General features: G+C 45.8%; 1 protein-coding gene across 9 annotated transcripts in view; it reads left to right on the top strand.

The window, feature by feature from the left end:
• The first annotated feature begins 374 nt into the window (after positions 1-374).
• KCND3 (potassium voltage-gated channel subfamily D member 3) overlaps positions 375-14,956 on the top strand; it is a 142,688-nt gene continuing 128,106 nt past the window's right edge. For 2 of the 9 annotated variants that reach the window (XM_029999616.2, XM_029999623.2), the window contains exon 1: positions 10,031-10,306. The gene's annotated coding sequence lies outside the window, so the exon portion shown is untranslated. Of the gene's footprint in view, positions 572-9,902; positions 9,947-10,025; positions 10,307-10,331; positions 10,554-11,110; positions 11,390-11,418; positions 11,876-14,956 lie in introns of those variants that run through there. The other 7 variants (XM_029999618.2, XM_029999620.2, XM_029999624.1 and 4 more) reach the window with 7 other exon arrangements.

Here is a 14,956-nt window from a genome sequence, read left to right on the forward strand (position 1 = left end):
CCAGAATTCTCCAGGGAGTCAGCACCTTGCAGGGCTGAGTGCTCAGGGTTAGCTTGGATTTACACATCAGCCCTCCATAGCTCTGCTTCGCCCCAGGGCACAGCCCGGCACACCAGTGCATGATGTCTGCACAGCCAGGATTAATCTGCATGCCATGACCATCAACCAAGTCCCCCTCAGCCATTCCCATGAGATCAGCTTCCCATAGGGACTCCTGAAAATAAGCAGTCATGGGAGTTCAGCTAGCAGATTTACCAGTTCCTTTGCCTGCATGTTTGAGCGCTTTAGATGATTTATCTGCTCAGAAAAGGATTACTTTTGAGCCTCCCTTTGCCAAAAAATGTAAGCCTTATCAAATGGAAATCAGAATCTATTCTTCGGATCAGCAGCCTGGATCAAAGCTGAGGTGGAAAGGAGGTCACATAAAACGCAGACACTTTCATGAATATTTGCCTTGCTTTTCTTTAAGCTTTACATCTGAAGGTCTGATCTTGAACACGCCGAGTGCCTTCACACGGTGCTGCATGCTTCCAACTCCTAACACAGTCAGTAACACAGCCGGGGGAATAAGGTACAGTTTTATTTGGCTTCTATAGTATATTAGATTGCAAAATACTGAAAAGTTCTGTTTCCTTTCTTTCTGCTGGTGTTTATAATAGCAATAAAGGAATCGTGAGATCCAAATTCCTAGTTATCTGTGTCACTTCTAACCCAGGAGAGTTTACCCCTGTTCCTCAGCTAACTTCATCATGCAGATGAAGGTAGTATTTCAGGTGGTAGATCTTTGCAACAAATAAACAAAATGTGGAAAAGGTTCTTCAACATTTTGAATACTGAGAAAAAGAGGAATTTTATATGCCTTCATTTCTGCCATCAGCAGAAATAAAGAGCTGCTTCTCTCTCAACTGGCTGTTCTGAGAAACCGGGCAATGACTGCAAACTCAGAGTTATCCAAATAAGAAGTGGCATAGAATTGTGAGGTTTCATCAATACCAAAGCAATCATCTGGATTGAACTCTATTTGAATGCTATTACATAGATTTATTGCTTGCCATTTAAACATTTCCTATGTTCCTATTTAAGCTGGCTTGTATTATGCCCTGCTACATCATTCTAGAGTGTGCTACTTTTTGCATGTTATTCCTTGCACAGAGAAATACTACACAGTGTTAGAAAATGCATTATCTAAGCATTCAGCTACAACAATGAATGTTATCTTATCCAATTTAAAAAAGGGAGTTAGCGTAACTCATTCCTGGGTGAACAATATGAATTTTCATTCTAGAAGGCTTCCTGGTCAGAAACATGTGCACAGTGATTTTGAAAAATCAAATTCTTTTTTTTATTTGCCAGCTTGTCACCTAATACAAAATCAGAATTACTAATCAGTTTGACCCTGAATTTTGCTATAAGCAAAACCTGTCATATTTAAAAAGATGTGCTGATGTGTCTTGATTAACCTCACCCCTGCCTGTAATAGAAGTAAAATTGTGTTCAACAGCAATAAAGTTTGCATATTTGGTGATATTACACATTTTCCTAGTAGAGATAAAAAGCCCAACAGTTGTTATCTTTTTACACTGCAAAGCAAGTGGGATCATGTTTCCAACACCTGCACAATCTTCAGGCAGTTTATCACTTTGACAAGTCAAGTGAGGATTAGTGCCGGGGAAAGCACCGCTCCGCTCAGGCTTTGTTTTCCAGCTGGAGACGACCACCAACACCCAACTTGGGGGCCATTCTCGTAGGCTATGAAGTATATCGCCAGATGGGACGTTGGTAACAAACCAGAAAACCAACAGACAGACAAGGTCTGCTTTCTGCTTTCTTTCAGAAACTGAGGGTCTTACAAAGTAGAAGCAAACATCAGCAGTGTCCTGGCAAAATGCCTGAATATTCCAAAAACCCCTTTAATGAGCTGATCTTCCAGCCTGTTAAGAAGCAAGATCTCCCTCATGTGTGCATGATCTAAGAGCAAGAGAACCTCCTGCTCAGAGAGATGTTTGCATAAATATCCCCTTTGAGCTTCTTGAGAAGCTTAGATGAGAGATTTTCCATTTGTGAAGAACTTCATTTAAGACTGGACTATCCAAAAATACTAACTGAATTTACTTTCAAGCTCTCAGCTACTGCTTCGAGCAAGTTTAAGTTAATGCATTAACAAAAGCCCCCTTTCTATATCAAAGGTCTGTACTGAGGATTAAGATCTGAATTCCAGGTTAGCCCTTAATGACACACATACACACAGAGAAAACCTTCCCTTTAGCTAGACGACTACATCCTGCTATAGCAAGACAGAAATAATGATCTTACTGGATTCAATAATTTTAAAAAAAAGTCAGATTAAGCTTTAATTCTAGTTACAGAATTTGTCTGCAGGTAAAGTTATTTTTAATCTGTTCCAAGATAAAAGAGTAAATCTACTTCTGCCTACTAGCATTCTCATATATAGAGAGAGGGTTGGTATGATAAATTAGTTCGGGGCTAGAATCCATCTCTGCTTTTTTTTCCCCTCAGCAATGAGTTGGGAACCATCCCCTCCCGACCATTAGGAAACAGTCTGAAAAAACTGTCCCTGTCTGGAGGTCCAAGCTCACTACGCTCACAGCTAAGACCACCTTCGCTACAGCAAGCCTGCCATATAGCTCTGTGCACACAAGCCAGCCCCAGCACCTGCTGCTGAGGGGCTTCTCCTCCAGACCCTTCATATCCTTCTAGAACAGACCAGGGCCACTATCCAACAAACGACAGAGAAATTACAGTCCTCACCTCGTTTACACACATTAAGCCTTCAGCATTTCACTGCTGGGCTCAGTCCTCGTCTGCTCCAGGCAAACAGAGACTGAGGTGGCTCAAAACCCACAGCAGCTCTGTTCTCACCGGCTGCAATGGTGGATCTTACCCAGCTCGTACCTGGACAAGCCTTACCGCAGCACTGGAGGTCAGACGTTATTTCCAGTAAGGGCCTCTAACATTGCATTTCTCTACAAGCAGACCAGTAGCACGGCTCCAGGTCTGTCCTGGATCTCTGTCCTGGCTTGAGAGGAGGGCGGGCACATACAGGGGCAAAGTGGGGCCAGTTCCAAAGAGGACAAGGCTTGCTGCAGAAAGCCTTCATCTCCTCTTCAGTGATTTTTCAGCTATTTTTATCTTCAATCTGATAATTAAGCAGCAGGAAAAAAAGGGCTTACAAGAAGTAGGGCCTTTGATTTTTATTTTCAACATTTTGTCTGTCTCATTAAAAGTTCCATCAGGGAGGAAAGAGCCACCTCTCCAGCGATGCCATCGTCATAGAAACGACGTTAAAGGCTAAAAGTGCTGCATGAAGCCACCAGGCTTTGGAAGGAAAGGCAACACCCACCCCCCCCCCCCCCCCCCCCCAAAAAAAATCAAATTCACAGGGTCAGAGGTCTTGAGCCACACTTAGGAAAGGGGGAGAATGGGGAATGACTACCTCAGCTCTCCTCTCCAGGAGGCACCAGCAGCCCTTCTCCAAAACCATACTCGTGCCACCCTCCAGCTGTGCGCGCGGGGAGGGTTCATCTGCCCCGACCCGTACTCACGCACCTCAAAGCCACCCAAGCAAGTTGCATGAGGAGAAGTAGTCAGCAGACGGGACCTCCCTGTGCACCAAGGGGAGCAAAGCAATCCCACAGCAGGAGCCCAGCATGGCTTCGCCAGCAGAGAGGAGGCTTTCACCCACCCTCTCCAGATCCCCGAGAGCCGTGGGGCTGAGCAAGCACCTCCTTCCCCCACCCTAATCAAGAGGTTAGCTGTGGCTGCTATCTTGGCTCTGCTGTGTATTTCCAAGTGTGCTTCATCAAACCCCAAATGGAAAACAAACACAGGCTTCCTTCCAGAAAAGGGAATTCACTGGGGAGACAGAGTTTGCATCTAGAAAAAGAGCAATTGCCTCCCACAGCAAGAAGATACAAGAAGTGGATCCAAGAAAAAGCAGCAGCAAAGTCCTTACTACAAGCTCTTTCCAGGAGCCCCTGGTTCTTCCCTCTCTCCCATGTCCTTGCGCAGCTGCCCCATCAGCAGTGGGCATCCCACCACAGCCCCGGGTGCCTTTCAGGAGACAAAACTCCAAGCCAGCCGCTTGAGAGGGCACAGGAGCCACGGGCTGCATGGGGTCCCTTCTCCTGACAGCTTCTATACTTTCTTTTACCCACAAATAGTTTAATCTATTTTGTCTCTTATTCCAAAGACATCCAAAGCTCTCCAAGCATGGCAGCAGCAGTATGTAAATTTCTGTATAGGTTTGAAATTGGGGACTAACCTCACAGGTGCAGGTCCATGACCAGCAGCCACCAGGGTGACGGGCAAGTGTGGTGCCGTGCACAGGGCGGCGAGGGACAGCAGGTCCTTACGGCATGAGCCAGGAGCAAGCCACAGCTCTGCAAATCTAATATGCCACATGGGCACCATAATCTAATTAGTTCTTTGTCCTGCCTGTCTGGGCCATGGCTGCCCAGCACTCACTGCCTGGGTCCAGAGGGACCTCTGCCACAAGGGTGGGAAAGCTCCTTCCCTGGACACAGGGATACCCAGAGAAACAACCTCAGAGCTTGCAGGGAGAAGCTGGCAGCCTCGGCCTTTTATTATCTCCCTTCCCTGCCCAGGCCACACTGATTGATGCTGTAACATAACGATCTCACGTGGTGAATAGCTTATAGCAGGCAGGTGAGCTTAAAAAAAAAAAAAAAAAAAAGGAAAACAAAAAAAAGCAAGGCTCCTGGTTCTTACTGGCCAGCCCTGTCACACTCTTGAGGTACACCTGTGTAAACCACTAAGACCTGGGAGCAGCTGGCTTCTACTCCAGTTTGCCCAAAACCAAGTAATCAAAGTGCAGGCCTTGGGTGGAGGAGACCCCATTGTTTTTGATGCAACCATATACCCTATATACCGGTCAGCTGAACAAGGACAATCTCTCTCCCAGACTTCTCCTCCCTGCCCCCATATCTAATAATAATAAAAAGGAATCATGATAGTACAGGATTCATTCCCCAGACAATAGCTAGGCAGGCTGTATATTGCTTTATGGCTGTTGACTTGATTTAAAATGCACTCTTAAAAATGAAAGAACAACTCCTTAAATTTGCAGTAAACGTATAGTTCCACAGATCTGATTTACTGGTTATAAGCCACTGAAAAACTGCAATTGCAATTTATTGTATTGTTGACTCTATCAGCGAAACCTTCAGCATCACTCTAGCTCTGGTAACCATTCCAAACCCGATAATTTAATATTAAACATTTATTTCAGGTTGGTTCGGGGGTTGGGGTTTTTTTGCTTTTTTTTAATTGGTCTCTCAACTTCCAGGAGATAATGATGATTCCTTTGATCGTGACTGGTTAACCCGATGTCTGTGAGATCAAAGGACCGCAGTTGGCTTGTGCTTTGCTCAGTTCAGAGCTTTTTAGCCTTGGTTGACTCATAATTGCAAGAATTCCCAACTGGCTGGAGGCAGATCATTGCAAAAGAAAGTTGCTGCAGAGCAGTCAGATAAAGAACGATGTGTGAAGTCCTGCCTGGACTGTAAGACACTAAAGCATTAGCAGTAAAGAGTACAGCAAAGCAGCAAAGATATGCTTTTACAGAGCTTCTAGCTTTAAGCCAATTGTCCTGATTTCCCTCTCATTGGCATTGCTCTGTTCTAACTCTCTTGTCTTCGGTGTATCTAGCACTCATTTACGCAGGACAAGCAAGAGGCACATCAGGCCTGTTACACTGATGGTACAGCAGTATTAGCGAAAAAATGCTTCAAATTCAGGATGGCGAAACTAGACTTCTCTGGCACCGTTCTCTTCAAGGCATAAATAAAGGCAAATCACAGGCAGTATTGTCTCACAAGCAGACACGGAATACCCAGGCATGCTAATTCACTTCTCTGCTAACTGATCTAGCAGCACTGCCTTCTTGCAGCTAACGCATCTCTCCACCTGCTCCTGAACAGCCCTGCATCCTCTGCTCACTCCAGCTTTATTTTCCACTTTGCCCTTCCCTACCTGCCTCGTGCAACATGCCTGGTCTCATCTGTAATCAAGACTGTTAACACGATACTCTCATTAGTTAAATGTTTGGATGTTGATAACGTGGAATATGGCCAATTAAGCACAATCCCTGATGAGCTGTTGCAGTGAGTAGCATTGTAAACCAGCGTTGTTATTTTACTCACCCTGTGAAAAGATACTGGAAGAGCGAGCCATGGTACGCACTGGGGAGGGACAGGGGACAGTGGACAATAAATCAAAGCCCTGATTCAGTGTCACTACTGTCTTTCAAGGGTCTTTTCCCTCTACTATCATGTGTGATCTTTTCTTGATTCATTAAGGTCAGCTGAGCAGAAAATTTTGCAGCTGCTGGCTAGCTAGCAGAGCCGCTGGACACCATCCATGGCTCTTTCCTCTTCCCTTTTGGAAAGACGTGGCAGAATGCAGCTGCCTGTGAAGCTTTATTTCGGGTTGGAAAATCTCCAAACGTAGAGGGGGGGAAAACTGAACACGCTGTAAATCGGAGATGGCCTTGAACCAACCCCCCGGTGTCCAAGTACCAACAGGCAGTGAAAGATTGCAGACCGAGACAGGGATACGGACTGCCCATCACAGACCGATGTCTCTGACAGACGGATGGGTCTGAGAACCGCACAAGGATGCAAACAGTACCCCTGTAAATTCTGCAGTGTTCCCCAAAGTGGAGCTAATACAACCTCCAGTCATCCTAAATAAATCCCCCAACCCTTATCATCTCCCTGTACAGAACTTTCTTCAAAAGGTGCTTGAAAATGAGTCACTTTTTCCTTCAGGATTTTTTTAAGCCATTAACAAGATCCCCTTAAAATCTCCTGAGGGATGCTGAGAGAATTTGGGGTTTCCTTTTTTACAAATCTCTGTAAAATGTTTCACATACTGGTTTTGCAAAAACACTAAAGCAGAACTGTGTTATGAAAGACCATTTATTATGGACACTTTCCCAACTTAATAGTCTAGTTTTCCTTATAAGAAAGCCCGCAAAATTTTGATCCAAATCCAATTTTTGGCAGTTTTTTCTGTGTCAAAATAAATGTTTCACCAGAAGTGTGCTGATAAAAGAAAATTTAGATTAGCCCTAGTGAATACCATTTCTGCCCCTAAAGTAGACACTGCGGTTTCCAGTGATAAACTATATACATGAGATAGACATACCAGTGAGCAAGATACTTGAACTCCTTATTTTGCCATGCCTGTGGCATGAAGGCTTCTTAATTCAAGAAAGCGGTAGATATTTTTTATTGGATTTATAGGACGAGATAGAAAGTGCCTTGTGCCTTCCTTCATTTATTCATTTTTAGGACTACCTGTTCTGTGCATTTGTGTACCATGATAAGAAGCCCAAGAGAAATCTTGGAGGGTGGATAGCTGGAGAGATGGATGGATAAAGTTTTGGAGAAATGCCCTATCAGTTTGCTTTACTATGCCAGAGTGATGGGTAGACAGATCAACAAACACGTAACCAGATTGCTCTCACTCCTTATACTTTTGTACAACTTATGTCCTTCAGGAACCATATAGCCATTTATAAATATTTATACATTCTGATAATATACTTTTTGTCAGTAAATATTATTATATTCTTTCTTAAGATGGAAACTAGGAACACAGAGCTTAAGAGACTTAGCCAAGGTCTGAGAGTTTTCGAAAGAATGAGGGATATATTCCAGCAGCTGTGTTTTCCAGGCTGTTTCAATCACTAGACCACATATATAATTTTAAGGTTACAAAGACTGACTCTTTCGCATAATCATATTAATGATCTTTCTTTAATCTATGCAGGCATTTTCACAAGCTTGGATCCAAAGCAAGGAAACTGTTGGCACAATCTATAGGACATAATCAGACTACAAAGCTACAATGTTATGGCAAGCTGTAATTTCAAGCAACCAAGCTAGCTTTATTACTGCAACTGTCATTACAGAATGCTTATGCAGCATGTCCATGAAGTCAATGGGATATTTAGATGCAGAATTAATGCAGGATAGCGCCCAGTGTAAAGAACAAACACAATAAATAAAGTACACTGTAGAGGCGTAGGATATAAATACAGAAGAAAATGGCAGAGCAAAAAAAAAAATCAAGTTAACTATATTTAATATTTATATTTAACCACGCATAGTTTATTCCTATTGTTTTTCTGCGTATGTGGCTTGTTTTAACACTGGCAGGTTCTACTTTTCAGTACTAGAAAGACAAAAAGTTATTCAAAAAGTTTTAATAAAACCCGTAATTGGTGCAGTAGAACCTAAGGAGATATTCCCAGAAAGACAGAGAAAGGGAAAGGCAGAAAGAAAAAGCAAAAGAGAAAGACGGAAAGACAGAGAGTTAAAGAGAGAAAAAGAGAGAAAGAAACAAAGAAAGAAAAAGATAAATAAAAAGAGAGAGAAGAAGGAATATATTCACATCAGACTATCTGCAGCTAGCTTGCTTCTGACTTTCATACTCTATTTAAAAATACCAAATTGGGAGCATTGAAAAAGAGTTCCCAAATTAGCTTTTTAATAGAGATTGGAAGTTAAAAGGGGGCCGAGTCATGGGGGAAAAGCTATTCAGAATCACAGCCAGGCCAGAGCCAGCAAAGAGTGAGGCCAGAGCATGTCTGAGTGAGAGAAGAGTCAGTAAGTTTTATGAAGTGGTGACGCTGTAAATCACAGAAAAATCTCTTATACCAGTAAAAGCCAAATAACATTTCTGGTCTTGCTTTCTTCTGAGCATCTGCAAGAGGAAAAGAGCAAGTGGAGACAGAGGAAGTCTTAGAAAAAGGAAAGCAGTTCTGAAGACATCTAATCAGGATGGATTCTGGATGCTTTGGTTTGCATAAATTCATGCGGCCACTGAAAGTTTCTCATAGAAGTTTTAGGATTCACTTTGCACACAACTATTCATGTGTCCAGCATGCAACTATTGGTATCCGTGTTCTAAAGACTATAATACATCGCGTTCGCGTAACCTCAACAACTAGTCTGCAGACATGGTTATGCAGCTTACAAATATTATCGTGGGAAATTGTTTAGGGGGAGGGTTACCCAGGACCTGACCTTGAGAAATTAGGATTATTTTTTAATAATTGCATTGAATTATCAGGGGTTGGACAATGTTGAGATGCTGAACTGGATCGATCAGGGTTCTGGTATCAGAGTTTCCAGATTCCATTTTCCAAAGCAGACCATCTGAGTCTTGAAGCGTTTGAGGATTTGGAGGGTTTTTTCTAATTTTTTTTTCTTTTTTTTTAAAATAAGGCCTTGCTCTAAGAGCTCTCAGCAGAAAGCCGTGTTATACCACAGGCACGCAAAACCACCTGGAAAACGGACCCCGGCCGGCGATGGCTTTGCGGACTCCCCGCTTCCCCTACCTTAAACCAGCAGAGGCACACCAGCTCCGCGCCCCCCCAGCCCCCCCTTTCATTTCTCTCGCTCGACGCGATACCCCTGGAGCAGCACCCGCGGGGGTCGCCTCCGGATCGCCCCGCAGCCGCCCCGAGCGGGGGTCCCGCGCCCCGCCGGCCGCCTCCCGCTGCCGAACGCCGGGAGCTCGCTCCGGGTGACACCTGCCGGCGGCTCGGAGGGAGGGAGGGGACGGCGGGGAGGGACGGAACGGAGCGGAGCGGAGCGGAGGGGAGGGGAGGCGGACCGTCTGCGGGGGGAGCCCCCGGCCACCCCGGCCCCCCCCCCGGCCCCGCTGCTGCGCCCCCGCGCCCCGCCGCCCCTCCCCGCGGAGCTGTCCGCCGCGGCGGTGCTGATCGCCGCGCTCCGCCGCCGCTCCGCTCCGCGCCCGCGCACTCCGCTCCGCTCCGCTCCGCGCCGAGCCGCTCCGCCGGCAGCCGCATGGCAGCGGAGGCGCTGGGCTGGCGGCCGCGGCCGGCAGCGCCGGGCGGGCGGGGCGAGGCGGCGGGCCGGCGCGCCCTGCGGAGGTGAGGGGGGGGCCGCCGGGATGGGCGGGGTGGGGGGACGGGGACACGGGGGGACACGGACACCGGCCGCGGGGAGCGGGAGGCGGGGGGGGCTCACCTGCGGGCGGGGAGGAGGCAGCCGGCGGGGGCAGCGAGGGGCAGGAGCCGTGCCCCCCGGCTCGCCGCCACCCCCGCGCCCTCCTCGTCCTCGCCCTCGCCCCCGCTCCGCGCTCTCTCACGCCCCTCGCCTCTCCCGCTTCTCCTCCCCTCCCTCGGGCCCGTCTGGCGGCCCCGCAGGCTCCCGGCGATAGATGAAAGTGTAGTCCCGAGCCGTGGAAGGACGCGAGGCAATGGCGAGGCAGCCGAGCTCCTGTATTTCATGTAGGTATTTTGTCTTACTTTATGGAAGTCGCTAACTATCGCTGCGGCGCATCAGTCGCTGCCGGCAGCTGCCCGGCAGAGCAGGGCAAGACCGGTTTGCTCGGATTTGGGCGTATAGTTATTTACTTAACGGAGATTCGCCGGCAAACAGATAAACGGGCAAGGATGCCGGGTCTCTGAGCGTGCGGAGTCCAACTTCTGACCGTGGATGAAAGGGGGATGCTCAGGTGGTGCGGAGACTGGACTGGTAAGAGCTGCCATGGAGCAGGGCAAGCGAGAACGGCAGGACGCGGGGGAAAGGGGACAGGTGGTGGGAAGGAAGAGGGGAGGAGGAGAGGGCGAAAGATCGGTTTAAGTCCGAATTATTTAATTTTATTCCTCAGTGTAGCCTCCTGCCCTGGCTAAGGTGTTGGTTGTAGGTTTGTGATGCTGGAGGAATAGCTCATTTTCTTGTCCGGGAGAAGGGACCTCTCCTGCACGGTCCCCGCCTGCCCGAGAGTCAGGGACACACAGGGAGCTCCGGGAGGGACCAGTGAAGTTCATCCCATACTTTTCCCCCCTTTATCCCCCCCTTGCCACTGCTGGCACATTAGCATGCAGGGTAGGCTCTGGGGTGTATTTAACGACTCCATTTGCCGGTGCCTCTGCTAGCTCACATCGCCTTTCTTCAGTCTCGCTTCACAGCCTGCCTCCCTGGGACCAGCTGGGTCCATCTCCCTGCTGCGTCCAGGCGAGCGGACTCTCCGGGACCCGGGTGCCGTTCCCAGCTGGGTTAGGCAGCGAGAGCAAAGCTCCGAGCGGTACTGGAAGGGGAGGGGGCAAAACGAAGCAAGCTCAGGCGAGAGAGGCAGGGAGAGACTCCGTCTCGGCAGTAACGAGGGAGAAGCTGTTTAGTCATCTCTCTATATATACTTTCACAATGATGATCACATTTACTGATTGCTTCTGACTGCATTTAGAGAGGGAGTCAAGAGGCAGGCAGCACAGTTCACCTTTTATCTGGAGGAGTGACTGCTCCCCCTTCCTTCCTGTTCCCCAGATGTAGCCCTACTTTTGGGCGCTGAGAGTGTCTTTCCTTGCCAGGTAAGGCATCGCTGCGAGCCGGCAAGATGGGGCTCTCTGGGCTGACTGGGAGGGAGGGGAGAAGTTTGCATGCATTTATCCTAAGCCTGTTGCTTTTGCTCCTAAATCTCTCCGACGGACTGAGAGAGTGAATGTTTTGCAGAAAGTTTTATTATCTGATGTGATTGCGAAGGGAAAGAAGTATGTGAGTGACAGAGGATATCGAAGCTTTGGCTGACATATTTTGCTTTAAAGCAAATATCTCTCTGCTGTCTGAGCCTGACCCAACAAGGACAGGAAAGGAGAGAACAAATGATCTCAAGGCTCTTCACTCTCATTAGCAGTGTCTCATCAAGAAACTAACAGTATGTTTATCAGTTGCATTTTAAATCATCCCTGCCTGCTTCTAGAAAGGGAAACACTATGAGATTTTTGTTTTGTTTCTGCTTTCATGAGACTATGAAGAGACGTTTATTAAGTATGGCATTGCCGGCGGGAGCTAATGTGGTAAGAATCCATTGTTCATTTCTTGACCCTTTAGGTGAATAGAAATAACTGTGTTCTCTAAAGTTTTCCTCCAGAGCTTTACCGACCTAGCCGTGCCTGTCAGGTTTTTGTTTGAAACTGGGATGAAACCGTGGTGCCCACGACGCGGCTGCAGCGGTGCCAGCGGTGGTCAGGGAGGGACTCAGATGGGGTCGGGAGCCCTGGGAGGGGGACAGGGGGCTCAGGCCACAGGCTTTTCTATCAAATTTGCTTGCACCATTTCACTGTCCTCATAATTATCTAAAGAAAACAGATTCTGTTCTCTATAGATGCTGACTTTTTTAAATCAGAAGGGGGCAAATTATTTTATTTCGTGTACCAGGTCTTCTAAACGTCATCAGCAAGGTACTAATCTTTTGTTAACTAGTTCCTTTCAAATTACATGCAGAAATTGCAGTAATTGAAATGAGGAATATGTGTATAGCTAAACATATGCTTGTTAGGACTAAAGCGTGTCTGTTTGCTATGTGAGCTGAAGAGACTGTCGACTGTACAGTAGATTTTGAGCCTGGCCAATTGCTTTCCAGCCTAAAAAGACTAGTTAGCAGTTACCAAACCCCAGGCATGCAGAAAAGGAGGATTCTTTCCACATTCTGTAGATAAACCAGTTACTTCATATTTTTTACTCAGCTTAGTTTGCGCAGCTCTGAATTACAAATCCAGTTCTATCTCTCTTAATTTTCTGTCTCTTACTTTGGGGAGGGGTGGAGTTCCAAGGACTCATGGACAAGAACAAGCAAAACCTCTGCGATAGGGGATTTCATTACTCTTTTCCCTCTCAGTCTTTCAGACAATTTATAGCTGAAAAAGACTCTCTTTTTGTGTATTTTGAGGATCAAATGGGACAGACTTAATGCAACTTTGAAAATTAACCTGTGTGCACTACATTTTCTTAACCAGCTGCATCTCTTGGTCACAGAGAAATGGGAACTAAACTTTCACAGAAGAATACCCCTCTCTTTCTCTTTTGTTTTCATCTCCTGTCCATTTCATAGCTGAGATATTTATAGCTTCCCCACATACACTGCCAGCATGGAAGGACCCATTTTATCTTTAAAAATTGATTTAAAAATGTGTAAGTCACTTATGAGTTACCAGTGCTTTATTAGAACAATTATATGTGAAGTATTTATAGTGCCTCAGCAGCTAATGTAGGTAACCTGGAATTTACAACCAAAGTTATAAAAGTACAGAAGAGATTTCTAACAAGGTTCCCCTGAGAAATTAGGGGAGATGAGGATCCAGTGTACTGTAGCTGGTCAGGTCACTGTACATCGCCAATCAGTCCTGGTAGAATGACTGTGGTGGTGCCGCTAATTGAAATTAAAAAGCAGAGAAGACAGTTTACCAGCAGGGAAAACAGGAATGGGATGCATTATCTTGGTCTCTTGGTTATTTGCCTGTATATATTTGGTGATTAATGAATGAAATGGTTCTCATTTTGCTGCCTCCTGTTTTGCAGTCCTGTTCTTAACGCAGTGTTTCATAAAAGTTGAAAGATCCACCACTGCTGGTATAAGAAATTGGCAGCTCTGCTGCCTGAGCCCACCGAGCCCCTGGAGATTGCCTTTCAGCTGGAGACTGAGGCATATTTTCAAAGTCGTGCGGAGAAAGTTTGCAGTGCTGTGCTCTGCCTCTTCCCCGCACAGACGAAAGAGCCTGGTCTCCAGGGCTGTCAGTCTGGCACTATTAACGCAATAAATTCCCTCTTTAGCGGGAGAGAAAAAATAGTGCATAGTAATATTGAACAATTCTTTATAGGAAAATATTATGGGATGTTTGCTCCAGTGCCATGTATATAAGCAAAGTGTCTCCTTGGGATAAGCATCGCTATGGATTATGATATGTTTCGTAATTACCAAACCTCTTCCAGCAGCAGTAAGATGCTTGCACGAGGGATTTCAATTGTCCTTTAGATAGTAAAATTGCATAGAAAGATGCTCCACGTTAAGGTGATGAATGTTAATGTGCCCTGAAGAGGAAGAGCATTTCTGTGAGAAGTTTAGTCATTTTCACCACAGATTGATTCCATCATTTTTTATTCAGTATTTTGATGGCCTGTTGAAATCAATAATGCTGCAGCCTTACTGGCTGGAGTGGCAGCTTTCATATAATTAAAAAACTTCAGAGGAAAACTGCCTAGAAGGATACCATGTAGAGGATGTAATTAAGCTTTGAGGGCCTGAGTCAGTGGAATCAATGGAATTTCCATTGATAAATCGACTTTTGATAGGGCCCCTAATGCATCTTATATGATAATGGCACCTTTCTCCAGATAATTTTATGGTAGACTTAGAAAAACTTTAGGGAAGTGAAAGTAAATACAAGTTAAAACAAAAGTTAAATATTGTAAGAACTCTGACCAAAGATCAAAAAGAAAAAGAAAATTCATGGCTAGATCAGAACCACAATAACTACTCTAACTTCAAGAGAATGTTGGCTTCCAGTGGCTGAGGATCTGGACAACTTGGGATATTTTTCGTCTAAAAATCAAGAGTGCAGTGAACATACTTCATTTCAACCTAATAGTCCTCCAGTTCTTTGGCTGAAGGACTTCTGCCTCTGTTAGCTAGGAAATAAGGTTTCCTGCTGGAAGAAAGTTGTCCAGCTTTGGAGGCTTCCCTCATTCTGATGTTCTTGGTACTCAGTTGGTAGCTTAATCCATCAGCTTTCACACCTGGGATTCAGGCTTACTGTTGCTCATGTATTCTGAGCAATGTTTCCCTGAAAGTCAGAATTTTCCTCTGTTCCGGTGGAGGGATGCAATATTTCACAAGAGTAAAACCCATCTATAAATGAAAGAGACGAGCAAAAACCTGCTGCTGAGGCCAAGTCTTTAATTAAAGGTGGAAGAAAACTAATGAAAACTATGGAAGATTTTCTGTTTCTTTCAATTGAAAATGTTCTTAGTGCAAGATTCATTACATATTGAACTTTTTTAAGACTGGAAACCCAGCTCAGTCCGGTCATGGCTTTTCATGGCATACAATTTCACTGGGTGAACTGCAAGCTGATTTCACTGGAGTTCCCAGCTCTTTCTTG

Source organism: Aquila chrysaetos, chromosome 24 (genome assembly GCF_900496995.4).
Source record: "Aquila chrysaetos chrysaetos chromosome 24, bAquChr1.4, whole genome shotgun sequence".
Taxonomy (NCBI): Eukaryota; Metazoa; Chordata; class Aves; order Accipitriformes; family Accipitridae; genus Aquila; species Aquila chrysaetos.